The following is an 18,377-nucleotide window of genomic DNA, read 5'->3' as shown; positions in this document are numbered from 1 at the left end:
TCTATCATTGATAAGAGAGGCAGAACGTTAACTCTGTATTTGCTGATTTGACCCTAAGTGAGATTATCAAGGTCCTCCATTATTTCACAAGCTTGCCAAATAAATTTTAGTGAGTATTAGGCTCCATTCTCTACCCTGATACCAAGTCCTTAGATTTTCCCTCCTCATTATGCCTAAGAAATGCTGTTAGACCTTTATTCCTGATTTTTCTGCCCTAATTCACACCTATGTCATTTCGTGCCTGCATTACTACACCAGCTGCCTATCCAGTCTGCCAGCCAGTCCCCAACCCCTCCTCCGTACAGCAGGTATAATCATCTCTCAAAATGTGAATCTAATAATACGGCTTTCTTTCACAAACTTGGGTTATTTTTTGGTTACTTAACAGATTTTAGGATAAATATCAGCTAGTGGCTCAAAAGACTACCGATTCCTCTAGCCCCATTTCCTATTTGTCCCTACCGTGCTTTCCTTTCTCCCACAATCGGACCTGCCGTAGTTCTTTGCTCCCTCCTGTCCCCTTCTTCATCTAACTCCTACAGATCCTTTGAAAGGTCTTCCTCTACCCCAGGGAGCTTCTCTTGTTCCAGTTTGAAAGCTCCACCTCTATTTACTTTTATATCATACTGTTCAGCCTGCACTGCCAAAGCCCACCAACCAAGACCACCAGGAACACACCTGCAGTCGAGGTTGGGTTTATCAACTTGTTGCAAGAGCAGAAATTCTGCAACATGAGAAACTGCAGGATTTCTCAATAAGGGGTATTTCAGAGGGGTTTGTTCTAAGATTTCGGCTTGAATGAGGTAATTCTGGAAAGGACTAAAGGAAGCACTGGTCTTTTCTGAATTGGATACGACCTGTCACAAATTGCCACGAACTTCGTGGCTTAAAACAACACAAATGTATGCTCTCAAGTTTTGGATGTCAGAAGTTCAAAACGGGTTTTACTGGGCTCAAATCAAGCTGTAGGTAGGACTGCATTCATTCAATTTTCTAGCCTTTTCCAGATTCTAAAGGCTTGCCCCCAATCCTTTGGTTTGTGCTCCCTTTCTTCATCTTCAAAGACAGTAGCATAATGTCTTCAAATTTCTCTCCCCGATTTTGACTCTGACCTTCCTACCTTCCTCCTTCACTTTTGATTACACTGGGCCCACCCAGGTAATCCAGGATAATCTCCCTACCTTAAAGCCAGTGGGTTAGCAACCTTGACTCCCCTTTGCCACCTAGTATAATAGATTCACAGGTTCCAGAATTGGAATAGCAAGCCTTTGGGGGACCATTATTCTCCCTCCCACAGGCACTGTCAGGAAGCAGGCCTAATTCTATAATTGGGTGTTTTAATAATTTTTACCTAGGAGATGGAATAAGGCTAAAAGTGTGATTGGTCAAGAGGCAACATCACTGATGATGATGCCCAGTCACGTTGGGATTGAATAGTGCTCCCGTTGCCATCTGTTTCTGGACATAATTACAGAGTGGCCTTGTTTTTCTCTTAGTCCATCATTGTCACAGACTGAACTTGTCTGATTTGATGTTCCGAAGATTGTGTATGAACGTAGGGGATGCTCTGGTTTATTATTAATGAGGTGAGGGCTGCTGATTATCTTTCTTACAATCATTGATTCCCTCACTACAGTGCGTATGCTGTAAGTTCCTTAAGGACAAGCGCTGGGCTTAATTCCTGTTTTATCATCACCGCTGTCTTCTACACACTTGATACATATTTGCTGGATTAATATAATGATTTTAAACCTTAGAGAAAAAACTTAATCCTTTGCTTCTTGAAATATGGTCGGAGGACAAGCAACATTGGCATCACCTGGGAGCTTATTCAAAAGGCAGAATCTGGGGCTTCTTTTGTACTCTGTGCTTTGACAGCATTTCAGGTGATTCACGCGCCCATCAAGTTTAAGCACTGGCCCAGTCCTGTGATTCTTATCCCGAAGGAAGTAGAGAGGGACATACATCTCACTCTTGATGTTGAAAGTATTGATGAAACAGTATTAACATTTTTAGCAAAAACGTAAAGTTTTTAAAAGTATGATTTTTCCTTTGCTTTTGTTCTATTTTTATTGCTATTTACAGAAAAACTAGTTTATGTTTTTCATTTCCATTGTGGATAGAGGAAAAACACTTAAAATTGAATTTGCAGGACTTTCTACTAGATAAATGGAAATATTTCTTGCTTCTAAGGCCTGCCAGGCAGGCCTCCCAGGATATTCTGTAAGACTCCTGAATGTGTGAAGAATCGTTGTCTCTAAAAATACCCTGTTATTTCTCAGACACCAGTTCCTTTGAGATGACTTGCCTCTGAGACTCCTGACATTATCTTTGACAACAGTGTTCGCGGTAGATTGTCCTGTTCTTTCTTCCTCCCTTTCCAGTCATCCTCCCCTCTTAGTAATGTCTTTACAAGTGTGCCTCATTATCTCCATTTTGAAGCTTCTGCGTCCAACGCACTACGCGACAACTGCAGAAATTTCAAGGCTTCCCTAATGAGCAGCCTTAAATTTTAAGATAAAGAAATCTTTGGGATGTAGGTCCTCACTTTTAAATTTAAATTTATTTATTTGTAGACTTAGTTTTTGGTCAGCAAAGACTGAGGGCACGATGCTTCCAGTAGCTCAAACGTGCTATCATTTATTGTGTGGCAGTAATACAAAACGTGGTTTTTAAGCTCATCAGAAGGACATAACCTTAGGCCTTCTGAAGGGCAACCAATGAGTAAATAGGTTGAAGAGTCATGCTTCCAATCGTCAGTGACGCTGCTTAGCCCTGAAGCAGCACAACAGATCATAATCTCTTATCTTTTATCCTTTGGACTAAGTCAGCTTACAGGTTGGTGCTATGCTTTCAATTTGCACACATTCCCAGTTTCTGGCTCTAGCTCTCCCTTTGTGTCCAAAAAGTGGACCTCAGCTCCTTGTTTTGCATCACTAAGAATAGAGAGTAGATGCTAAAAATCACCTTTGTATCCCACCAGTGACTAAAAGCTGGCAGCAAAACAGACCTTCCTTGGAATGACTTTTCATGTTGGTTGTTAAACACCTGTGAGGTGTTTCTGACAAGAGTCATTGAGCTTATTATACATCCAGACATTACTGTGGTGTCACATTATTTCTTAAGGACACGTCGTGGGCTCTACATCAAATAGCGAGCTTCTGTAATTAGGTGCTTGCTCTGGTAATTAGCCAAGTGGCCTCATGAATGTGGCGTAGCCCCACAAGTGCTGAGAGAGCAAGGCATTGAAATTGTGTCTCGAGTTCGCCCTAACACTTGGTCAGCAAGCTCTGGCCCTGCCATGTAAGACTTTGGGGGTATATCGTCTGACAGTCATATGTGACTGCAAGCAATCTTGACTTCAGTCCAGTGCTTCTTGACCTTGGCTCTATTGACATTTTGGGCTGGACAGGTTTTTGCTGTGAGAGTTCCGGGGGCGGTGCTGCCCTGTACATTGTCGGTTCTCTGGCAGCATCCTAGGCTCCTACCCATTAGAGGCTAAGCAGCATCCCCCCGCCCCCCCCCCCCCCCTTAATGACAAAGGGAAATGACTCCAGACATGGCCAAATGTTTCCTGGGAAGCAAAGTTTCCCATGATAATGAGTCACATTAGCTCTGGTTTAATTAAACTGGGCTAAGAAGGTATCTCCTTTCTATCCTTCACCATCTCATGTTCATCTCATTTTGAATCTTGTGTTTTGTGAAAGAGGACGCCTTTTCAGATAGCTTACCATTGAACCCCACAAATCACTCAATGTGTGACCACTGCCTTTACTGGAATCAGTAGGGCTGATTATTAAGAATGCCGATTCCTTGGCCACACCCCCACCGACCCAGTGAATAATAATCTAAAGGCATGAGCTTGGAAATGTGCATTTAAAATTAGTATCCAGGGAGATTCTTGCACAGACTAAACTTGAAAACTATTGTGGTGGAACCTTTTGCTGAGATTTCAACAATTCTCTCCTGTGATTCCATTACTGCATTTTGCTTTTTAAAGGGATGGCAGCTGGGAGCCCATTACTTTGTCTTAGCAGGGGTGTGAAATACTGTGAGCAAAAGTGCCCTATATAGTTCATGCGTAATTGACCAAATTCCAATGAGAGAGGGTTGCACTGTAATCTTGGGTCATCTGTGATTTTTTTTTTTTATAAAGATTTTATTTATTTATTTGACAGAGATAGAGACAACCAGCGAGAGAGGGAACACAAGCAGGGGGAGTGGGAGAGGAAGAAGCAGGCCCATAGCGGAGGAGCCTGATGTGGGGCTCGATCCCATGACTCTGGGATCACGCCCTGAGCTGAAGGCAGACGCTTAACCGCTGTGCCACCCAGGCGCCCCTGTGATTTTGATGCGAAAATCATACCATGGTTGAGATGGTGAGTCCCAGGACGTCAACTTACCTCATTTTACAGTCAAATGGCTTGGGGCCCAGAGAAGTAATTTGCCTAAATTCTCGCAGCAAGTGCGTGGCCAAGTTAGGTTTAGAATATTCATTCATTCATTCATTCATTCATTCTTTCATTCTTTCTTTCTTTCTTTCACTCAATTGATATTACTGAAAACTGACACTATGCCAATAGTGAGCTAGGCATGAGGATCAAGGCTGATGAAAGACCTCATTTTTGCTGATCAGTTAGCAGGTTGGTGAAGCAGTTATCAGTCACACAGGTAAAGTTAAAGGACAGCTGTGAAAAGCACTGCAGATGTGGGGGAGATGGTGGTCTGCCATGACGCTGTAGGTAGATTTAGCTAACACAGGAGAGGGCAGAAAGGCCTTCCGAAGGAAGTGGTTGAGCTGGTATCTAGAGGCTGGTGGGAGAGAAGAGGGAAAAGAATTCCATCAGAATATATAGCAAGTGCCAAGGCTTGAGAGCGAGAAGGAACATGGTACCTTCAAAGCGCTGAACGACAGTGAAGTTTAGGCACTGAGTTGGGGGCTTTTAAGTCAGTTTATTTTTTATTTTATTTTATTTTGTTAAGATTTTATTTATTTATTTGAGAGAGACAGAGAGGGACAGGGAGAGCGCAAGTAGAGGGAACGGTGGAGGCACAAGCAGACTCCCCATGGAGCAGGGAGCCCCATGCAGGGCTGGATCCCGAGATCCTGAAATCATGACCTGAGCTGAAGACAGACACTTAACTGACTGAGCCACCCAGGCGCCCCTGCTTTTAGGTCAGTTTAAAGATAAATTTAAAAAATTGTCCTAAAAGCAATGGGAAGCTACTGGAATATTTTTAATGTGTGTGTTTGTGTGCATGTGTGTGTATGTGTCTATCATAACCGGATCTGCCTTTCGTGAACACTTTGGTTGTTGGAAGCGGACTGTAAGGAGGGAAGCTGTCACCTGCCTAGTTCTGCCACCACTGCAGCAGTGCAGGTACTGAAATAAAGAGCTTGCCCTGGGTAATGTGGCAGGCTGAGAAATGGGCCTCCCAATTGTTCACTCTATTACCTTACCCTACAGGAGGCTCACTACCTCACTGCGAATGAGGCGGAGGTGAGTAAGTTAAGGATCTAGTTTTGGGGAGATTATCCTAGATTATCCAGAGGGGCTCAATGTGGTCCTTAGACGAGGGAGGCAGGAGCATCACAGTCTGTAGCATGGGAGAAGCAAGACATTGGAGGGAGACAGGGAAGGAGCCATGGGCCAAAGAATGCAGGTGGCCCCAAAGAAGCTAAAAAAAAGCTAGAAAACAAATTCTCCCCTCAGAACCTGTAGAAGGAACCGGCCATGCCTACATGTTGATTTCAGACTTCTGGCCATGGGAGTTTTAAGATAATAAATTTGTGTTTTTTTAATTTTTAATTTTAATTTTTTAAAAAAGATTTTATTTATTTATTTGAGGGACAGCATGAGTAGGGGAGGGGCAAAGGGAGAAGGAGTGGGACAAGCAGACTCCCCACTGAGTGGGGAACCTGATGTGAAGCTGGAGTCCAGGACCCTGAGGTCACGACCTGAGCCCCAGTCAGACGCTTAACTGATTGAGGGGCCCAGGTGCTCCAAATTTGTGTTGTTTTAAGTGACCAAGTTTGTGGTAATTTGTAGCATTAGGAAATAAGAAGAAATAAACAGATGTCATGAAATGGAGATTGATGGAAATTAATGGATTCAAGAGACTTTTAGAAGGTGAAATTGACAACACTTTGCAATAGATTGGATTTGCAAATGAGGGGGTGTCAAGGGTGACTCCTAAGTATTGATTCTTATTATTCAGAGAGCATCATCTCACAGCATGAGTGTAGATCTCATTTTCATATTGAAAACCAGATACAGTTTCTGACTATGAGGACCTAGACAATAATAATTAAATTTTGTATGCAAGTTAGTAGATTAACTGAAGGGAAGTCATATTTGGAGGGTCATGGCATTTGGTTGTCAGATAGTAGGAACTGAAAAGCAATGGTTAGGAGGATTAAAATCAAGGGTCTGAGCGAGCATCTTCTCTGGGATAACTTTACATTATAGAGCATGACAGTTCTCTTTATATGCTTCCTGTAACAGTAATTAGATGTTGTCTCTACAGGCTATTTTATTATCTCTAATTGTCCCAAGTGCCTTACAGAGCTGCCTAATTGGAGGACATCAGTACTGAATTACAGGTTGTGCCCGAGGTGCTGCCGATCTCAGCCTCTGGCTGATCTGGGCGGGATCTGGAGCAGCAGAGTTTGGGGCACGGCTATATCCTCTCAGTGAGTCTCACCTGATTATTCCACTATATCCTAAAGATGTGTAATGTACTGTGTATGCTCTATGGGAAAAGGATTGGGAAGCACTGCCCTTTGGTCTTCTTTCCTTGATGTCTTCCATGGATGTCTTCCATCAGAATCCCTGGCGGGGATATTGGGTGATAATCCTGGAAGATGATCGTTAGCCCACAATTGTTAAATCTACCTCTCTAACAATTCTTAAATTCATCCCCTTGTTCATACTTCCACCTGAGTTTAGGCTCCCATCCTCTCTTGCCTAACTTAGTGTGATGGTTTTCATGCAACTCTATTGATCAACCCAGTGACCATTCCTTTGCCCCTTGCTAGGTTGGCAGAGACGGCTTTGCACTATACCAGCAGAAAATGCCTGGTACATGCTTTTCCAGCCTCCTCTGTATTCAGTTCTAGATTATGGGAGCCAGAGGGAAGCCACTGCAAGGCAAATGTGAAATGAATTCTTTGGAGATAGTAAATACAAAGGAGCTGTGGAAGAAGAGGTCCTCTTTTTTGCTTCCTGGTTTTGGATGTTGATTCATAAGAATGTGAAGCCCGCACGTGCTGTAGTGATCCTACAGCCAACGGGAGAGCACTGAGAGGGTCCCAGGGAGCCAGCTCTGCACAGCCCTGGAACGGCCTGTGTTCTTGTTTCTTAGTAGTCGTGAAAAATAAGCTCTTTTTATTTAAGCAGACTTCAGCTCAGGTTTTTGTTACTTGCAGCCAAAAGCTTTCCTAGCGAATACAATTTTAAACTCCATTTTCAGGGGCGCCTGGGTGGCGCAGTCGTTAAGCGTCTGCCTTCGGCTCAGGGCGTGATCCCTGCATTCTGGGATGGAGCCCCACGTCAGGCTCCTCCGCTGGGAGCCTGCTTCTTCCTCTCCCACTCCCCCTGCTTGTGTTCCCTCTCTCTTTGGCTGTCTCTCTCTCAAATAAATAAAATCTTAAAAAAAAAACCAAACTCCATTTTCATACATACCTCTGGGATTTCCCCATTCCGATTCATCCTCCACGCTGACAGAGTAGTCATCTTTCTGAAACGCAAAGCTGGTTATACTACCCACCCCTAGCTGAGCGCATGAGTGGTTCCCTTTACCTCCATAGCTCATACAGTTTCACATGCCCCCGACTACCTTTTCAGCCCCAGCTTCCATTGATTCTCTTGTCACTATGGCTATGGCCCCTTTGTATTTTCTGTGACTCCTGGAAGACACTGTAGTATTTCACACCTTTGAGATGTTACTTTAAAACACTTCTTTCTGGACTATCCCCTAAATCCACTATTCCCCTAACCAATACTCACCCATTTTCAAGACCCAGCTCAAATATTTATCCCTTCCATATTGAAGCTTTCCATGGCCACTACCCCCTAGTTCAAGGAGACTTGTTCACTCTCTCCATCATCCCTGAAGTCTACAGAAAGCAGTATGGACTTCCAGGGTAGAATTTATAATATTGTTTACTCATTTATTTACCTTTTTCCTTTTAATGACCATTTCTCATTCATCTTCAGATCCCTAGAACCTAACAACATACTTGGAACACAGCAGATGTCTAATAAATGTCTGTAAGAATAAATGTTTGAAAAGATAAATGGAAAGATCATTTTTGTATTACAGAGTAACCACTGACATATATTTTAAAACTCACTTAAAACATTCCCTTGTAATTTCTCTCTCATTACTAATGAAATACAATATTTTGATGCTGGAAACTTTATCTGTGAAGCTTACAAGACAAAAACTATCTTACTGTGCATGCTGAAATTGACTTTATTTCTAAGATCTGTACACAGTATGTTTCCTGCTCGTTTGTAGAAAATCAAAGAGCAAGACTTTTTCCTATTTTTATTCATGTCAGACCTTATTTAAAACCAACGAAATATGAAAGGAGAAATCAAGTTATTTATTAAATAATATCTTAAGATTGTTATTAAAGAAGAAATGGGTCATGAACTTTATACAGACCAACAAGTATCAAGTAATGATTAGTCTAATCCTGAGTCATTTTTTATGTGACAATATATTTGTCTTTTTATCAAACCTCCATGTCACATGACCCTGTTTTTTTTTTTTTTTTTTTGAGAAACTCACAAAAGCGAGACATTTTTATTGCAATTGGTTTAGACAGCTATTGCTTTCAACCAGGGGTTCCCTACATGACACTACCCCTCATGTTGGGAGGTTCTGGAGGGCCAGGCTCCCCAAGGTCCTAAGTTTTTAAAAAGATGGCATATTTTAATTTTTATTCACCATTAGTTGGGTATTGTGCCATGGAGGGGATAGATAACATCTTGCCAGATTGGGTAGGCAGGTGAGAGAGGAACTTGTTTCAACAGAGCATCATAATTGAACTTTGGCAAATCATTTTTCTGTCCCATTGTTTCATTTTTCTTTTTCCCTAAAGTTATCATTTTTTTGGTTTTCTTTATGGAGCAGAGCAAAATGATGAGAGTAGAAACATAGTGTAAATCATTCTGTGATTTTCAGGAAAGGGCCTACTCTTGAGTACCTTTATATTTTGGAAGCCAGGCTAATTTTAATTCCCTGACCTTATTTAGCTGTAAGTCACATCAAGTGTTTGAATTTTAAGTGCTGAGTCATCCTAGGTGGTCATGGCGCTTTGTTCTTGAAGAAAGATGGTAGCGCGGTACCGTGTATTTTCGAAAATGCCTCTCCTGTAATTAATCAATTAGTGGTTAGAATTCTGGCATAGTTTTGTATTTTTCCTTGCCTTTGGATTCAACCTGTGACTTATGTGTACTCCCAGAAATTTAGGTCTGAGTTGCTGGAGACATGGGAGAAAGCTACCTCTGGGATCTACAGTAAAATTCTGGGGTCCAGTATATAACACATACTCTTTCCATGGCCTTCTAAGAATGATTTGTTATAGTTCTGTGCCTTTCTGTTTCTGTGCTATGTGTCCTCTTCTGCTGTATATTCTGTAAGTTTTCTACCAAGTGCCATTCTGGGCAATCTCAATGCAAATATCTGGAATAGTTTATTAGGTCTTGCATGACCCAAAGTAGTTTTGATCAATCTTGTCCCTTCTTTCATGTCTTTTTTTTAGAGAACTAAATTTCTATTTAGAGAGGAATGACTTTCCTTCCCGCTCCTGGGGTGTGAGGAGTGAAATGTTGATTTAATATGCTACCTGGCCCTTCACAAATTGTCACACTTGTCAGATAATCTGCTTTTATTAGATCCAGCCAAAAAAAAAAAAATATATATATATATATATATACACACACATATACAAATATATATACACACACACATATACAAATATATATACACACACACATTTCAAGATAAAATTTGCCATTCATTTTTCTGTTTTTCACTTTGTTACTATTTTCAGTATTTATTTTAAAAAGGTTACCAGATCAACAAATCATTTATTTAACCATTCATTTCAAGGGGTGCCTGGGTGGCACTGTTGGTTAAGTGACCAGCTCTTGGTTTTGGCTCCGGTCATGATCTCAGGGTCCTGAGATGAAGCCCCACATCGATTTCCACACTGGGCTCTGTGCTGCCTGCTCAGCATGAGCTCTACTTCGGGATTCTCTCTCTCCCTGTGTCCCTCCCCCAGGTCACTTGTGTGCTCACTCTCTCTGTCTCTCTAAAATAAATAAATAAGTCTTTTAAAAAATTTAATCCACAAACTCCATTTTTAAGAAATAATTATAAGATTATTAGTTCAGGAAGTGGTCTCAAATTATGATGTTACATATAGTTCAGATGGGGATTATAATTAAGATTAAATTTTTAACCAGTTTTTAAAATAGGGGAGCTATAGATAGAGAAAAAATAAAAAGGAGACTTTCCTGTGAGCCCTATGGCATTTGTCTTGCACACTACCAAAAAGAGAATTCTTTAATCAAATGAATATGAAGAAATACCTCGAGTTGGAAGTTGGACTCACTATGTATTTATCACTTCACTTATTAATTTATTCCAACCCATGTGTCCTGGAAATTCAGGGAGCAAGGGGACTGAATAAGAGTTAGTAACCTCAGAACATTTCTTGGTTTTATAAAGCCTACTCACAGAGAATTCTATCTAGGGTCTATAGGACCCAGTGCTTTGAAGTGCTGCAATACCTTTTTAGTGAAGGACACACTTTGTTTGAAGGGATTCTATCCTTGTATTCTATGACGTGAGAGCTTTCTTAAGCAGCTGTAAAGACATCTAACGCAAGAGCCAATCAAATTAACGAGCTTTTTGTGGTGTCAAGAATGAAAATTGGTGCCAAGAATGAAAATGAGGCCCTTGTGTTTTTAACCACGCCCCACCGCCAGGGTATATAAAGAAGGTTCTGAGACCGGGGAATCATCACACAGAGGAGACACATTCCCCTGCTACCTGAGCCCTCCACTCCTGATACCATGCACTGCAACACCTTCTCCGGCGCCATCTTCCCAGGCTGCTACTGGGGCAGCTACGGCTACCCCCTGGGGTACAGCGTGGGCTGTGGCTACGGCAGCACCTACTCCCCAGTGGGCTACGGCTTCGGTTACGGCTACAATGGCTGTGGGGCCTTCGGCTACAGAAGATACTGGCCATTTGATCTCTACTGATTTGCTGAAATTGCTGAGGCGTAGAATCTTCTCTCCCAAGGCTGAAAGGCACCCTTCCACGTCCTCCTTCACGTCCTTCTTTAGACCTCCTTTGCTCCTTGACCTCCCAGTCGCTGCTTCTCAGACCTAGCACCAGAATCCGGAGGGAAGGAAATGAAAAATCAGATGACGCCTCCAGCCGCCTTCCCTGGATGATGTTCTTTGAGACATTTTCAGAAACTTGACGCCCAAACATGTATTTCTTTTGAATCTCTCACCACGCTCACAACTCTTGATAAAGTTGTGGATGTGTGTGTTGAATTCTCAATAAACTTGTCTCAATCAGCATAATATTCTCACCTGAGCAGAGTTTCCTTTCTTGGTGTGTGCATATTTTCTGTGACATTGAGTGGGGAAGGAAGTGGATTTATTTTTCTCCTGTGGGCTTTAGAAGCAATAAGAAAGCAAATAATCCTTGATCTGGTGTGATAAACAGTCAAGAGGGGGCTACTTGTAAGGGGGAAAAAGTCTGTCTTCACCTTTTTCCTCCGGCATCTACCTCCAACCCTTGGGCCAATGGGTCACCATTCAGTGCTTGGTGTTTCTCATCTCACTGCTCCTTCCCCTCCTCAAGGAAACCCAAGATTATCAGGGGGCTTTTCCAGTTATTTCCATATTAGTGCAAATGAAACCCACTGTGTTCCCTCTCCCAGGGATGGAAGAATGTAGACTAAAACACCGTGTTCCCTACTAAAAGATTCTGAGGCCTCAAGTAATAGAATAGCTATAGACATATTTTAGGAGCCTGAGAGTCTTTTACGGGAAGGGATTATTCCTTATATCAAAACATTTATTTTACAGTATTTATTTTACAGCTTAGAAATTCCAGGTTGGAAACAAGGATGGAAAGCTTCTTAATCTTTTTACAATCGATACCAGGTAGTGAGTTTTACTCTTTAAAGATATGACTAACTTTTCATAAATATGGGGCAAAAGTAACTATAAAGAAGTGTTTCTGAAGATATATCAGCCTTTCTCTGTGTTCCTTCAAAGAAAAGAGCTATTCCTTTCATAAGCCAAGTCAAAAATGTCTCAATCCTCCTGTTGAAAACATTTTATGTATAGTACAAATATTCTTGGTGACAGCAGGATTTGGCTTAACCCTGCTCTTTTATTGAATATCTGCGCATGGCTTTATTACCTCTGATTCACCTTGTAGCTAAAAATGTAAAGGCTGTTTGGAGAGATTATTTTAGAAGAAAGTATTTTCTCCACCATATTTCATCCAACAGATATCTTTTTTAAAAAAATTCAAAAAGCATCTTGTTCAAGGATTTACTTAGTAGATTCTTTCCCAGTAGACTATTGTGATAGCCAATAAAATCTCCATTTTGAAACTTTCTAGCAGCCACATATTAATTCATGCTGAGAATTGTAATTTAATCAAACATGTGTGTTAGAATAGGAAAAGAAAAGAGGGTTTTTTCAGGAATTACAGGGTCAGATTGAAACTGGATGTCTATTTCATCGTTCTAGAATGATGACTGAGTTTTATAAAATTTGCGTTTGAAGAGACCTCAGAGAGGTTTCTTACCCCAGTGTTTCTGAAATTGTGGTATGCAGGAGAACCGCCTGGGGAGCCAGCAGAAAGTGTAAATTATTATGCCTCGCCTCTAGGAATTTTGACTCGGGACATCTGAGATATGGTCCAGAAATCTAATTTTTTTTCAAGTTAATTGAGGTATAATTGACAAATAAAAATTGTATAGATTTAAGGTTACAACAGAATGTTTTGATGTGTGTAGACATTGTGAAATGATTACCACAGTCAAGCTAATTAACATATTATTCACCACCTCATATGGTTAGGATTTTTGTTTCAGGTATATGAAAGGGAACTCAAGATCACTAGTCATTAGAGAAATACAAACCGAAACATAATGAGTTATCCCCTTACATGTGTTAGAATGGCTTTTATCAAAAAGATATGAGGTGAGTGTTGGTAAGAATGTAGAGACAAGAGAACCCTTATACAGAGTTTGCTCAGCCACTACAGAAAACAATATGGAGATTTCTCAAAAAATTAAAAATAGATCTACCATATGATCCAGCAATCCCTCTTCTGGGTATATCCCCATAGGAAATGAAATCATTATCTCAAAGAGATATGTGCACTCTCATGTTCATTGCAGCAATATTCATAGCAGCTAAGATACAGGAACAGTATCTCTTCATGGAGAGATGAATGGATAAAGAAAATGTAGTATATATACAATGGGATATTATTCGGCCTTAAAAAAGAAGGAAATCTTTTCATTTTCAACAACATGGATGAACCAGAAATCGAAGGTTTTTAGAAGTACCCCAGGGCTTCTAGCTCAGGTGGTCTAGTTTCCACATTGTAAGAAACACTGCTTCAGGGCCATTACTTACACACACACACACACACACACACACACACACACACATGCACTCGAGCACGCATGCAGTCTCTCTCTCTCCCTCTCTCTCTCTCTCTTATTTATCATCTATCTATCCATCCATCCATCAATCCTCAGGTAACTAAATCTTAAGAAAGGAAAATCCTTTACATCACAAGCTAAGGACACAGGAAGAAATCGTTTACATCCAAAGATGTAGGAGACGTGCATTGAAGTACATCATGCTTGGCCCCTTCCAACCTCTGTACTGGGGCTGAAGGTTCTGAGGCCAGGCTCTGCTTAAAGGAGAAAGGGTATTATCTGATGATTTTATAAACTCATATTTTCCCATGTAATATGAAAATGTTCTACATTACTTGATATCATTCAGTGATTTTTAACTGTAATTCACGGTTTAAAAAAAAATGCTATACTCAGTCCCTCCTCTCTACTTCCCTTCTGATGGAAAAATTGTCTAAAGAGTCTGGGAATTTGTATTAAAACAAATAGCCCTCAGTAACTTATCTTTGTGCCATCAATTTGGAACAATTACAGGGTCCTTTATTATGGGTTTTCATACCCCATCCTTTTCAGCTTCTTTTATTTATTTTGAAACTGGGAACTGAGATGTTTCATCTATATTTCTGTAGGATTCATAACAGTGAAAACAGAATAAATAACATTTTACAGATACAGTGAAAAGGAAGAGTAGGAAGAACATTTGATGCTACATCCAGGCTCAGCTCTGGTCACAGGGAGTGTAGATAGCTATTTGTTTCTTTTCTTTTCTTTTTCTTTAGAGAAAGAGAGAGAAGAGGGAGAGAGAGAGAGGGAGTGAGCAGGGGTAGGGGCAGAGAGTGAGTGAAACAGAATCTTAAGCAGGCTCCACGCTGAGCCTGGATGTAGCCTCAAGTCACCAACACAAGGCTCAATCTCAGGACCCATGAGATCTCGACCTGAGCTGAAATCAAGAGTTGGTCCCTTAACCGACTGAGCCACGCAGGTGCCCCTAGCCATTTGTTTCTAATTGTACATCAGTTTTGGTATTGAGCTGAGCCAAGTTTAATGCCCTGCTCATAGTAGAAACTCAATAAATACGACTGGATTGTCTCACAAATTTCTTCAATAAACATGAAAAAGATCTTAAACATCCATTTGTTAATATCTCATAACTTATCTTTAATTCATAGCCATTTGTGGATTGGAAGTCTAATGTCTAGACATTTGATGACTTGGATTCATCTTAGGTCACACATGAAGAAAAGTACTGTTTTTCTTTCCTACCTTCCCATTAATTATTTATTGCTCCTAATTATCTGAAAAACCAAGTTATGTATATTTAAGATTTCCCTGCTGAATAGAGCCTGTAGAACCCAGAAAGGTGATTTGAATATTAAAGGAATCTTATCTACAGAAGGACCTTTGAGAAAGAGAGGGAGACAAAGAAATATTTTCCTTTACATTTTAGGATGGTTCAGAGTAATTCTTCCCAGAAGAAAGGTATGGTTAGAGGATATTTGAAGTAGTCCTTGAATTATGAGTCTGTGACCAAGGGTTGCACCTCCCTCACTTGAATGCAGAGGGCAGTGTTATTTCTACTCTGCTTACCATTTCTCAGTGACTTGTTTCCATCTCCGTAAAGGAGGGATATCAAATGCTGCAAGTCTCTTAAAAATTTTATTTAGAGCATTTTCACATTCTGTGTATCAAAAATATATTCTTAGGTCTTTCACTAACACCCACCACCTGGTTTCAGGCTCCCTGTCCACTCTCCTAAGCCCTCTGTTCTAATCATTAGGCTCCCTGTTCCTTGATTACTCAGAAGCAATGATTCATTAGTTGTAGGTAAATACATGAATGCTAATGTATATTTACCCATTTGGTTCACAGGAAAGGTTTAAAGTCCCAAAGAAATTTCCCGGGCTAACTTTGATAGAAAATGTGTTATATAATATCCTGTTCACCATTTCCCAAATACTCTCTAAAGGCTATTTTGAAGGTATCTAATATCTGCCCTCATCACATGATCGGTAGAGAAATGCTCTCCAAATGTTACTCCTGATGCGAGCTCAGTATTTGATGACCCTATCCAAAAAAAATGTTGGCTATGAAGTTATGACCATCAAAAATGTGGAGAGCGAGTCTAATATATGTAGGAGATCCTATGCCATATTTACATTGTCCTTGCATAGGAGAAGTGACCAAATGATTCTCTGTCCCTCCCAATTTTCTTTTGCCTGCATTTTCTTGCTTTTTGTTCTATACCTTTGTCCTTAAGTTTGTTACTTCCTAGAGAATCACAGGATTCCCTTAGATCCTATTAAGGCAGGGCTAACTCTTAAGCAGTTTTATGAGCGGATTCTCAGCAAGAAGAGAGATCAAGAGAAGCACCTTCCCAGTACAGAGAAATCTTATAGTCAAAATAAATCATCATTTTCAGAGATTCACACTGGCCTTGTCTTCCAGACCCCCCACCCCCAAGGGCTTTCACCTACAGTGGACACCTAAGGAAGACTATCAGATACCTTCCAAGTTAGAGTTTTTCTTTACTTACTGTAGGAAACATTAACATAAAACACTGAAGAATAAACGGATGACACTGGCATTTGATAAAAATTTTTTAAAGTGAAATTCTTTTTTTTCTTATTCGAAGAAGGGTTTGCCTACTCTTTTGCCCAAAACTTCAGACACGAAAGCAAAGCAGAAACTGGAAATGCTTCATACTCACATGGTTGTGAGTTTTGATTTCCTGTAATTCTCCTTCAGCTACAGGGTGGACTTTCTCAGAGCTAGCCGAGCTATAACAGCTGTTGCCCAATGGACATGATCAGCTCATGGCTTTCTGATGGCAAAGGTGCAAGTAAATCACACTTCAACCAACCAACCAACCAACCAACCAACCAACCAACCAACCAACCAGCCAACCAACCAACCAGCCAACCTTATGTACTCGACAATAGCATAACTACTTTTGAGCTAAATGTTTGGTAAGCATATTTTTCATCCCATTGATCTCTTATAACACTGAAAACCTTCTAAAGTGGGTTTATTTGAGGTTTTAGCTGAGGCTATCATTTTGAGTATGATTTTTCAGTCATTTCAGTGATAAAAATAATTAAGCAAATTGAACTAATATTTGGTAAGTTTCTGGGCTTGTAGTAGGTCATTACTCCTCTTTATAACCTCAGGAGGTTGGTTTTCTTCCAGGTTCTATTTGCTTCAAGGAGGAAGCTGAAATTCAGAAAGTTCAAATGATGTGTTTATGTCTCAAGGCTGGAGAGAGACCGAGCAGGGTTCTAATCAGCGGTTTGGATGCCTTGCTCCTACTGACCAGGGTTGCCTCCAATTTTGTCCTGTAGAACTGTGTGCTCCACAAAGGGACCTTAACTGTCTGTTCACCACTGTGTCCCAAAGTAAGGCACAGCATTGGGCTCATATTGAGTCTCTAATAAATACATCATGCATGAAAAGGCAGGATGTTATTTTCTTTTCAAATTAAACCACAGAATCCATAATCATGGCAATAAGGTCTTTTGAAAAGCACTTGTTCAAGTCTGAAAATGGTACTACTTGGCTTGGGTTTTGTTTTGTTTTGTTTTGTTTTTTTGCAACATCCAAGAGAGATTTCATAAGTGTGTGGACTCTGAGCCCAGAAACACTCCTGACATGGAGGAGAGGGCTGCGGATGCCATCTGGTCAGGATCCACCTAAAGGATGAAGCAGTAACAAGCAGCAGTTTCACTTCCCACAGCTCTGTCAGTGACATTTACTCAACCGTGTCTCTTAGAATTTTAGAGACATCAAATATAGTATTGTATTTTTCAGTACAATTCTTCATAAATGTAAAAATGATTTGATGTTCTGCCTAAGAATGATGATGAGTGAGCCCTTCAAAGTTGCACAGTCCAGAAATAGAAGGCTGACGAAGAAGGCAATAAAGGGAAGGGGAAGAGACATGCTCATCTGACAAAGATTTTCAACTTGGCCAAACGATTCAGGCTCCTCTGAACTCTTCTCAACTAAGCTCTGGCTTTCGGTCTTCCATGTGTGTCTCTGTGTTGTCAAATTTTAGTAAGAAGCCTGCTAAGGGAATTAATCCATAACCCCCCCACCCCCCACCCCCACCCTCAATATCCGATCACCCTCCACATCAGGCTCCTCATCCTCCACCATCTCCCAGGTGACACCTCATCACCCTGGCCTGCCTTCAGCAAGAATCCTGCTAGATTGGTTTAGCCTGAAACCAACCCCCTTCCTCCTTACCCTGATACTTCCTCTTAGTAATTTTCCATCCACTGACTCCTGCCCTGTTCCTTGGCTATAAATGCCCACTTTTCCTTATATGTGGAGTTGAGCCCAATCTCTCTTTACTATTATAAAACTCATCCTACTTTTCTATAGTTGCTCCCCTTGAATAAAGTCAGGCTTCCAATCTTTAACAAGTATCATGAATAATTTTTTAAAATACATCTCAGCTCTCTGTATTTTTTGTCTGCTTTCATATTTTGTTTCTGTAATTTCTAACATCAAGAGAAACTTGACTTTGTCACCTGAGGGCTAGGCTACACTCTTCCTGGTCCTTAAGGCTTAATTCATCTGTACCATTTTATATATACACAAATTCCTACTGTCCTCCCTGCCCACTGCGTCCACTCAACACTTTATAATTATGGTATTTAGCTGTATATATTTA

At 40.8% G+C, this 18,377-nt stretch overlaps 1 long non-coding RNA gene across 1 annotated transcript in view; it reads left to right on the top strand.

The window, feature by feature from the left end:
- The window catches only part of LOC125281509 (uncharacterized), a 41,135-nt gene extending 23,864 nt beyond the window's left edge, over positions 1-17,271 (top strand). Inside the window, exons 2-3 of the long non-coding RNA XR_007188754.1 lie at positions 16,451-16,671; positions 16,892-17,271. This is a non-coding gene — a long non-coding RNA (uncharacterized LOC125281509). The remainder of the gene's footprint in view (positions 1-16,450; positions 16,672-16,891) is intronic.
- Positions 17,272-18,377: the final 1,106 nt, after the last annotated feature.

The sequence above is a fragment of the Ursus arctos genome, unplaced genomic scaffold, assembly GCF_023065955.2.
Source record: "Ursus arctos isolate Adak ecotype North America unplaced genomic scaffold, UrsArc2.0 scaffold_4, whole genome shotgun sequence".
Taxonomy (NCBI): domain Eukaryota; kingdom Metazoa; phylum Chordata; class Mammalia; order Carnivora; family Ursidae; genus Ursus; species Ursus arctos.
The sequence above is the reverse complement of the archived record's forward strand: the minus strand, read 5'-3'. Positions and strand labels throughout refer to the sequence as shown.